A 9,498-nucleotide genomic window follows, 5' to 3' on the forward strand; every position below is an offset into this window, starting at 1 on the left:
ATTGGATGATGTAATGGTGGTAACAGCAAGGCCAAGTAACAGGTGGCAAGATAAGAAGCCCTGTTACAACTGAAAAAAAACAGAATCTGGGACAAACCCAGAAGAAGACAGTTTTGCATATAATTTATGCATGATGAGACAATGGGTTCCACCAATAGTCGTAACCTTGGTGGATGCTGATAGGCCAACAGATGTCTTTCGAGGGAGGCGAGAAGGCCCAACTTCAAGGTTAAGGAGTATAAAAGATAGGCCGCAGCCATTTTGATTTCAGATCTCATCGGGGGCGCCAGCTGATGACATCTCACATCACCCTATTGCTTGACACCTGGTCTGGACATCGTTTAGGCTGGACTATCACTGCAATACGGTGAATAAAGATCAACAGTCTTCAGAGATCTCCTGTCTGCATTGTCTCCTTCGGACGCTTTGTTCCAGAGTGCTAATTAGTAAGTAGTTAAGTGATAAATTGTTCATTGGATTCGGAAGTGGACTGGTTTTTTCCACGACACAACTGAACTCAGGCAGTTTTTACTGTACACGGGTCCAGTTGTTTTAAAGAATGTTTTAGCTGCGGAGGTGTATGAAAATTTCATGCTGTTGTCAGTTGCCATACATATTTTGGCAAGCCCCTTGTCATGTAATGAATCACTTCTGCATCCTTTGCATCACTTCTAGCCATAGAAAGACTGTTTATTTATAAATCATGTAACTGACTGGTTAAAGTCGGTTACAAATGTGTGTGTGAGAAACAACTGATTGTCTCCTGGGTGCACAGACTTTGTCTCTGTATCCTAATTGCCTAATGCTTATTAGACCTCTCTGCGCAGAGATTATGCTAATGACATTATTGCTAATATATCTTCTGATATAAAGCTTGAGTTTTGGTACCTGTGATCAATCTTTATAAACTGCTGCAATATTTATGGACCCCATTTATTGCCAAGCACGTTATATCACTCAAATAGCCACACTCCCTGTAACCCCAAACCTTGTAGCCTATTCATTTGTGCTAGAGTGTCCTCTGGCGTAGCCTGGCTAGTATGGTGGATTTTCATGATTTAAAGGGATGTAATCATGGGTTTCATAAGGGTTTATAATATTGCATGGGTTTTCATGTTTTAGAAGAATGTAGTCATGAGTGTCATAAGTTTTTATGTCACTGCATGTGCTGTGAGCAGGGTGAGGTCATTGTATCTTGTGTAGGCCAGACCAACTATCAGAGGAGTGGGGTGAGTGGAAAAGTACTGGGGGTACCAGGATGAGAGCATCTCCTCCTTACATGGTCAAGGGAAGAGGGGTGTTATCCAGCTGGTGAGCACCGGACAGGACAGGGAATAGGAGGCCGCTGTGTCTTATGATTTAGAGCCTGTCCAGCTAGGAAGAGAATCAGATAAGAAGGCCCTATTTCCCCAAACTGGAAAGAACCAGAAAACCTCTAGTTTACATATGTTTCCTATGCATTAGACAGGTTTGCATATAGTTTTATGCATGATGGGAAGATGGTTTCCACCAATGTAAGCGACCCTGCTTAATGCTGATTGGTGAAAGGTGTTTTTGGGGATGACGTGAGAGGGTGGCACTTCTCGAGGGCCAAGGGGTATAAAATATAGTGTATAGCCCTCCGTAGGCAGATTTCGTCGGGGGCCCCAGCTGATGACATCTCCTCCCTATTGCTTTGACGGTTGGTCTGGACTTTGGTTAGGCTGTACTATCATTGCAATATGGAGAATAAAGATCAACAGTCCTCAGAAAATCTTCTGTCTACATTGTCTCCTTCGGACGCCTTGTTCCAGAGTGCTAAATTACTAAATAGTCAAGTGGTAATTGTTAATTGGAAAATTGGATTCAGAAGTGGACTTTTTCCACGACACTAGCGCCACCACTTCTCAATGAGACGCGGTCTGGGAACCAAACGTTGGTCTCGTATTTGAAAAAAATGCCCAGATCCGTTTATTGGGTGCCACGGATGTCTATCAAATGTGTCTGTGCGTAGCTCATCATCGTCTTGCTTTCCCCCCTGTTCTGTGATTGGTTCCCTATCTGAGGCAAAAATTAGGGCGGTTAGTTTCCAGGCTGCCTTAGCAGCGTGAATCAAATCGCGCGCAAGGCAGCATGGGAACACCCAGGCTACCTCTGTCCATCAATCCAGAAGATGCTAAATCTGTGAAGTAGTATGTAAAACGTGACAAAACAGAGAGACCAGTAAGTCACACCATATCTTAAAACCAGCATCTCCTACTGGTCTTGGTTCTGCACTCTTCCCTGCTGCTCCAATCTGCTATAACCTGCTGGTAAACTGTCCTGTGCAAGGGTAGCTGCTACAGCAGTTAGCAATATAGCTTACAACATGGGAGACGCAGGTTAATTTCCCAAACATTGCAGGATGTACTCAAAACTCCTTGGGCCTGCTGTTGCCACTGTGCCTCATAAATGCAATGTTCAGACTTGCTTGGATCCCATTCATTACTGCTTGCAGCCATATTTATTATTATTACAGTGCATGAAAATGCACTGTACTGTTCTTCCTAGGCTTCTTCTTCTAACGAATGCAGCTTTAACTGTTTAACGTAGAAACTTCATTCAAACTATGTTACGTAGGTCTTACTTAGGACATCTGGGCTTTGTATTTTTTTTATCTTTGTAACTTGTATACTTTTTAAACTATTTATTAAAAACAGTCATTCCAACTATATTAAACCTCATCTACCTAGCAAATATTTATTTTTATATTTAACCTTTTAAACTATCCACCTATTTAACTGTTCAGTCATTCCAACTATATTAAACCTCATCTACCTAGTTCAGTCATTCCAGCTATATTAAACCTCATCATGTTGGTTGCCAATTAGCACATCATCTTCTCATCTTCTTCATCGCTTCTCGGCCTTTTGGCTAAGATCAAGTGTAGTATCTGTTCTTATCAGTTTAATATCTGATACGTCCTCTACCCGTGGACTATATATTGGGGGCAGCCGTGGCCTACTGGTTAGCGCTTCGGACCTGTAACCGGAGGGTTGCCGGTTCGAACCCTGACCAGTAGGCACGGCTGAAGTGCCCTTGAGCAAGGCACCTCACCCCGAGCGCCGCTGTTGATGCAGTCAGCTCACTGCGCCGGGATTAGTGTGTGCTTCACCTCACTGTGTGTACACTGTGTGCTGTGTGTGTTTCACTAATTCATGGATTGGGATAAATGCAGAGACCAAATTTCCCTCACGGGATCAAAAGAGTATATATACTTATATACTACATATCTGTTTTAACAATATATTTTACAGCATATGTTTTGCATTTTCATGCACTGGTAATTCCCTGGAATTGCGTTTTCTAGTTGTTATTATTATCATTTTTACTATTATTGTTGTCATTATTAATTGTATGATGTCCTTTTTTGGAAATCCAGTGTTTTTGTGAGCTCTCAGAGACATGATTAATTAATAGTTTTTGCAGTGAATTGCATAGACCACTTGAGGGCGACAAGTTATTCTTACCCTTTAATTCCCTACATCTTTCTCTCTCAGAATAGCAGAAACAATTGCAAGCATATTCATCTTGCTTTTGGGAATTGGATATCTGGGAAGTGGCTTCTGTCTGGGGAGTGGACACTACTTTTATGTTTATGTAAGAGTTGATTTATCTTGTAGTTGAGGTATGAAGATGTAAGTGATCACAAAAGCACACTTGTAGCCTAAGTGTAGTTACAAGTAAGATTTTTTGCATGATGCTGGATTCTTGTTAAGACAGCTTTGGTCTGTCCTTTTGATACACATTCTACATGTACAACACCACCCTTGCTTATGCATAACACATTATACATATACATCTCCTTAGACTGATCATTTCTACTACTACTTCTACTATTACTATAACCACTACCACTATTACTATAACCACTACTACTACTACTATAACCACTACTACTACTACCATTACTACTATAACCACTACTACTACTAAAACCACTACTACTACTACTACTAAAACCACTACTACTACTACTACAACCACTACTACTACTACTATAACCACTAATACTACTACTATAACCACTAATACTACCACTACTACTATTACTACTACTGATGATGCTGCTGCTGCTTATTAAAGTCAATATTTCCGTAAATTTAACATTTCTATGAAATAGTCAAAACAGTAATATTTTTATATAACAAGCTTATTTAACAGATACATTTTTCTCACATTTTAACCTTTATTAACATGTCAATCCTTTATGCTATACAGTATATTGATTTACATGCTTAATTGAGTAATAATGTCAGACAGTCATGAACATTTATAGCCTATAAGTGAACATGGCTCATGCAAATTACTTATGAAGCATAGCAGCATCTCAAAGGACAGAATTGTAAGAGATGCGTGGGAATTCAGGTGGTTCTTGTTCATACACATACTCGTACAGCCATAATTTTAGTGTGGCCAGGATTTTCAGCCCAACACACTTCTTTTGGTAAGCTCCATTGGCATGAGTAGAATTCAAATTAATATGGGGACAATTTGAGTTACGTATCACATATTTTTCAAAGAGAGACCTTCTCTTCTTCATACAGCACACCAACGTGTCGCGCCCTTCATCGCACATCCAGTCTTCAGCCAGCTTCAGAGCCTGGTCAATGGCACAAGCAGAGTTGTTACTGCTATTGGCACAACCGTTAGAGTAAGCAGGGAGGCACACCTCACTTAGGGGCTTCTGGTAAAGGGGATCTTCACATTTCTTCTTTGCCACATTCTTTTCCTTCAAATTGGAAGACATTTATAAGTAACAATACCAACAGTAACACGTTGTATGTGCTCCTGCTTTGATATCATTATATTTAAACATCCTAATCATTGTCAGAGTATCACAACCTATAAATATCACACTCCTGACCAATGACCAACAGCTAAGGAATGAGAGCAGGGAATAACCATCCAAAAAACTAGCTGGTATTGTTCAACCTTAAAGTCAAAACTGAACATGGGCAATCAGGCAAGTACAGGCCCTCACCCCTATCTCGCAATCTTAATGAAAGTGAAACCAAATTTCAATATCTGAAAACAGATGATCATGTCGGAGGACCAAAAATATCCTCTACAATGTCTGTAAATATTCATATTAATCAATGCAATGATGTGCTTCAGCACTTTTGTCATAAGGGCAAGGCAAGGAGCAGCACACATCCTTTTTTTAAGTATATTCTCTATTTCAAGCATGCCCCTATCTAGTTTCCTAGGATGCTTATACACCAAACCTTGGTAAGCATAACTTACATATTGATTATACAGTTCTTCGATGGAATGAAACACCCTCTGGAGTGTTTTATTACGGTCTTCAGGCAACTTAGGGGAAATGTTCACTGTCAGTGAACAGTTGGGACAAGTACTATTGCAGATGTTCTTGCACCACACAGCATCCCACACCAGCCCACCGACCAAAGCACACAGCAGCCAACCTGCAAAGAGGGGTTGGTGGAGAACACTATGGTTAGAGAGGAAAAAGGTCATGTCTGCCTTTGTTAACAGGATGTTACTTTAAACTGTGTGGGCTGATGATATATGTGGTGCAGCGGATGAGTAGTGTATACAGCAGTTCTGATATTGCTGTGACTGTCAGTGCCCTCTGATGCATTACTCTACTCTAAATGCTGTCAGTGCATTACTCTACATACTGCCAGTATTTATCTATATATGAACTCATTTGAATGTCACTCAGCAACTAGGATAACATCAGAAAAATGTGCAGTGGTCTTTTTTTTTCAGAGAACAATATCAACATTTTAGAGTGGCCCAGCCAGAGTCCAGACCTCAATCGGTCAAAAAAGTGAGCACAAGGCCAGAGTGATGGCAAAGAATCATTCCTGCCTCAAAACCAGGATTGCTGTTAAAAAGGTGCAGTCTAGAATCACATTGTGGAGACATGGAGAGGCTTGGTAGGTGTTAAGAACCATTTTGAAAGATGCAAATAAAGATGTTTCCACTGATAATTTAATAAGGGTATGAATAATTTTGGACATGCCATGTCATCTTAAAAAAGATGAAAACGCTCCTTTTTTGTTTCTATCACTATGACTATGTTTGCATGCACTTCAGTATCCCGGTTATGAGGCTTATCCCGATTTTGATCATACTCAAGATATGGTGTTTACATGAACACAGAGAAACCCGGTTATTAACCCTTAGAACCCTAGACTGTTTTAAGGGCATTTTCACTACCTTTAGTTAGAAGCATTTATCCTGGTCATATAAGAATGGTGGAGGGGGACTTTGGGGCTGAGCAATTTACATATTTGGTGTGCACCTTACAGAAATAAATGCCATTTTTTATTTAGTGATGAAAAATTATCTTTCTGCGCTCCATGAACTAATCTGACCTGATGACCCGAGTTTGCGTGTTAGCTTGTGTGTGCACGATTCTGTGTGTGATTCTCTACAACAACTTTTTCTGCATTGCCATGAACAAAGTAAAGGCAAAAAGGTGTTTCTTTGTCGAACAAATTGGGATGCAATGTGAGCCTTGAATTGGATGCCATGCAGGAATTTGATGGATTTCAAAACCGGATTATGAACATGCTTTGCCATGGAGAAACACATGATAGCGTTGGATTATGAAAATGCTTTGCCACTGCAACACACAAAAACGTGGGGTAAGTCGAGCTATATGAATTTATTATTTAAAGTCCTTTTTTCCCCTTTATAGATAGATATATACTCATACATTACCAGTTTATACAAATCTTATCCAGGACCTCTACTACCCAGAAGGATCGATATACTTGGTACCAATAGCCCTGAATTGTGTCTCCTCTTTCATCTGATATGCTTGCCATGCAATAATTCGAACGAGAGTAATGGGTGTGTAGGTGAACGCAGAGAAGTATAGATAGTAAATATGATGCAATTTAATTTCAGATTTTTTTGTCTTCATACTTGATCGTAGGCCTACAGACAGGTCCGTATTCTCGTTGGAAAGCCTCACCTCTGCTCTGTCATCTCGCTGCGTTGAACAGTTCCGGAGCAATGAGAAGAAAGGGTGTGTTTTTTGATGCACTTTGCGTCAATCGGGTTCTAGGGTTAAAGGGGAACTTGGCAACTATTTCAACGTAATAAACCCGTTTAGAAATCATTTGGATGGTTAAATGACCTGTTCCGGTGAAAATGGTGACTTTTCCCGCTGCCCCTAGCGTCCCCAGGCGGAAAACCAACCTTGCAACATTGAGACTACCGTCCCGAAAAGATAAGTGAGAAACAAGAAACTAGTTTTAAATCGTGTTTCTTACCTTGTAACATCCACATTGTCTGCCAAACTTACGCTAACCGTTTTGCTAGCTTGTAAACAAATCCATGTGCTTTATCGTTACCTTTTTCCACAGTTTGAAATAGCATAATGCACAATTTCTCCAGCAGAGGGGGGAATCCTGCCAAGTTTCCCTTTAATATCCCTGTATACACGATACTAGTATTCCGGTTACCAACAATAAAGTTCTATTAGCACTTTTAATTAGCAATTAGCACATTATCCCAGTTTGTAGCCTAGGCTAATGCAATCGCGCGTTTGCCTGAGAAACCGGGATAAAGGTGTAGGCTATACATGGAACAGTATCCCGGTTTCTTTCGGAGTAGGCCTACTTCAACATAACCGGGATCAGGGATGTTGTTAGGCCTTTTTGGGCCTAAAAATAGGATAATATGCATCCAAATTTATATTCATTATTCTCTGTTGAATTGCTCGCTCACAGAGTAGGCTAGCCTACTCTCACATAAATCACACAGATGTCACAAAGAGTGGAACCAGAGCTTTCCAATGATATTAGCGGCTAGGTGCTGTGATAAACGGTTCGCGAGAAAATTAACGTTGGACATACAACATCTCCACCCATTAGTACTGGATGGTATATCTCATGAACGCTTCACAACACAGGGCAAACCATCAGATTAACCAGCAGACCTACAGTATACCGGACACGACGATATGAAGCATTCTTCTATACAGTAGGCGAAGCCGTTCCAGAGTTTTGAAATTGCAGGAGGAATAGGACCATCTGGGGAGATTTTGTAAAGACGAAGGGTCTTAAATCTCTTGCTTTGTATTTTCCAACTTTATGGGGTGTCATAGGTGAATATTACGAACTGTTTTATTGGCAAAGGGAGGATTAAGAAGGTATTAGGGGCCAATAATTCTGGAGGGTATTGTATATATATATATATATAACCAATAATACATCTTTTCATGAAAACGTATTAGGCCTACCATGATTTGCACTGCTTAAAACAACATTATGCAGCAATGTGCCACTTTTTAGGAATGTGTTATACACACACACACACACACATTCCTAAAAAGTGGCACATTGCTGCATATAATGTTGTTTTAAGCAGTGCAAATCATGGTAATAAGTTTTCATGAAACAGATCACCAGGAAAGTATTAAACTATGTTTTTGCTGATACACTTCAACATGCCTAACACTCTTAAATCCTGATTTCAGTCCATGCATTATTTCAGTCCTAATTATACAGTATACTAAAAAAAGAAACATTATATTACCTGAAGTACGCATGGCTCGGAAAATCTCTGCAGTCTGCCAAGCTGAGCAGTGAGACTAATGACTGTTGTTGGGTTGAACAGCAAGATTTATCAGTGAGTATCATACTTATGTTTTGAGTAATCATTACGAAGAATCTTGACACTGCTGCTGTGTTGCCTTATCAGCACAGGATCACAGACCTGCTCAAAAATACTCAAGAAGTCCCCAGGTCACACCTTAGCCAATCATAGAACTTAAATGCATATGCTTGCTAATATGCAATCTGTATCATATTCCAAGAATATCTCAGGGGCGGAGGGAAACAGAAAAAATATACGAAACATATGCAAGGTGGTGTTTGGGTTTTTGATGCTGTTGCTTTCAGGATTGCACAGTGGTCTGCTTTTTCAATGCACATTATTTTGTGTTGTTAATTACTTCTCTGCTGTTTTGAACGATTTTATGGTGGTGCAGATGCAAACATAGACTTTTACCATATGACACCAATTAACTTACAAGATGTCAAGTATGCCTGAACATGGTTCAAGTCATGAATTCTGTAATATATGCCAGAGCTTCATACTGCTTCATACTGTGTTAAGTTGAACAGAGGTACCACACAGGATGTTTCTCTGTGGCCTAGTTGCTAGTATCACTTCTCTCTATCTCCACTCCTTTTACCTCACGGTGACACCACATTGCTTTGGTTAACACACACACACACACACACACTCTCATCCTGTTCATGAGTATGTGCTTGTCATCATTATATCTTGAAACTTCAGGCTTAAAATGTGACAATGACAGGGAATCTGTAATATGCTACAGTTCAATATTTTTGCATGCAAAGAATTTACACACTCCACACACAAAATGTTTTGATAGTGGCACACACCTGTCCTATCAATTCATGCCACAAGCAATGCTGTAGCACTCTGGACAAGCTGCCAGAGAGCATCCTGAGAAGCTGTAGAGAAATG

General features: G+C 40.2%; 1 long non-coding RNA gene and 1 pseudogene across 1 annotated transcript; one reads left to right on the forward strand and one right to left on the reverse strand.

Annotated features, from left to right (window-relative positions):
- The first annotated feature begins 2,872 nt into the window (after window positions 1-2,872).
- LOC143106955 (U2 spliceosomal RNA) lies at window positions 2,873-2,988 on the forward strand (annotated as a pseudogene).
- A 1,211-nt stretch (window positions 2,989-4,199) lies between these two features.
- Window positions 4,200-8,687, reverse strand: LOC143105822 (uncharacterized). The gene is made up of 3 exons (XR_012983552.1): window positions 8,539-8,687; window positions 5,266-5,447; window positions 4,200-4,750 (listed from the first exon to the last, which is right to left on the reverse strand). It is a non-coding gene; the product is annotated as an uncharacterized LOC143105822 (long non-coding RNA).
- Window positions 8,688-9,498: the final 811 nt, after the last annotated feature.

The sequence above is a fragment of the Alosa pseudoharengus genome, unplaced genomic scaffold (genome assembly GCF_046254945.1).
Source record: "Alosa pseudoharengus isolate Yale_2024_CS ecotype anadromous, Long Island Sound unplaced genomic scaffold, YU_APseudo_1.1 YU_APseudo_1.1_scf_6, whole genome shotgun sequence".
Classification (NCBI taxonomy): Eukaryota; Metazoa; Chordata; class Actinopteri; order Clupeiformes; family Clupeidae; genus Alosa; species Alosa pseudoharengus.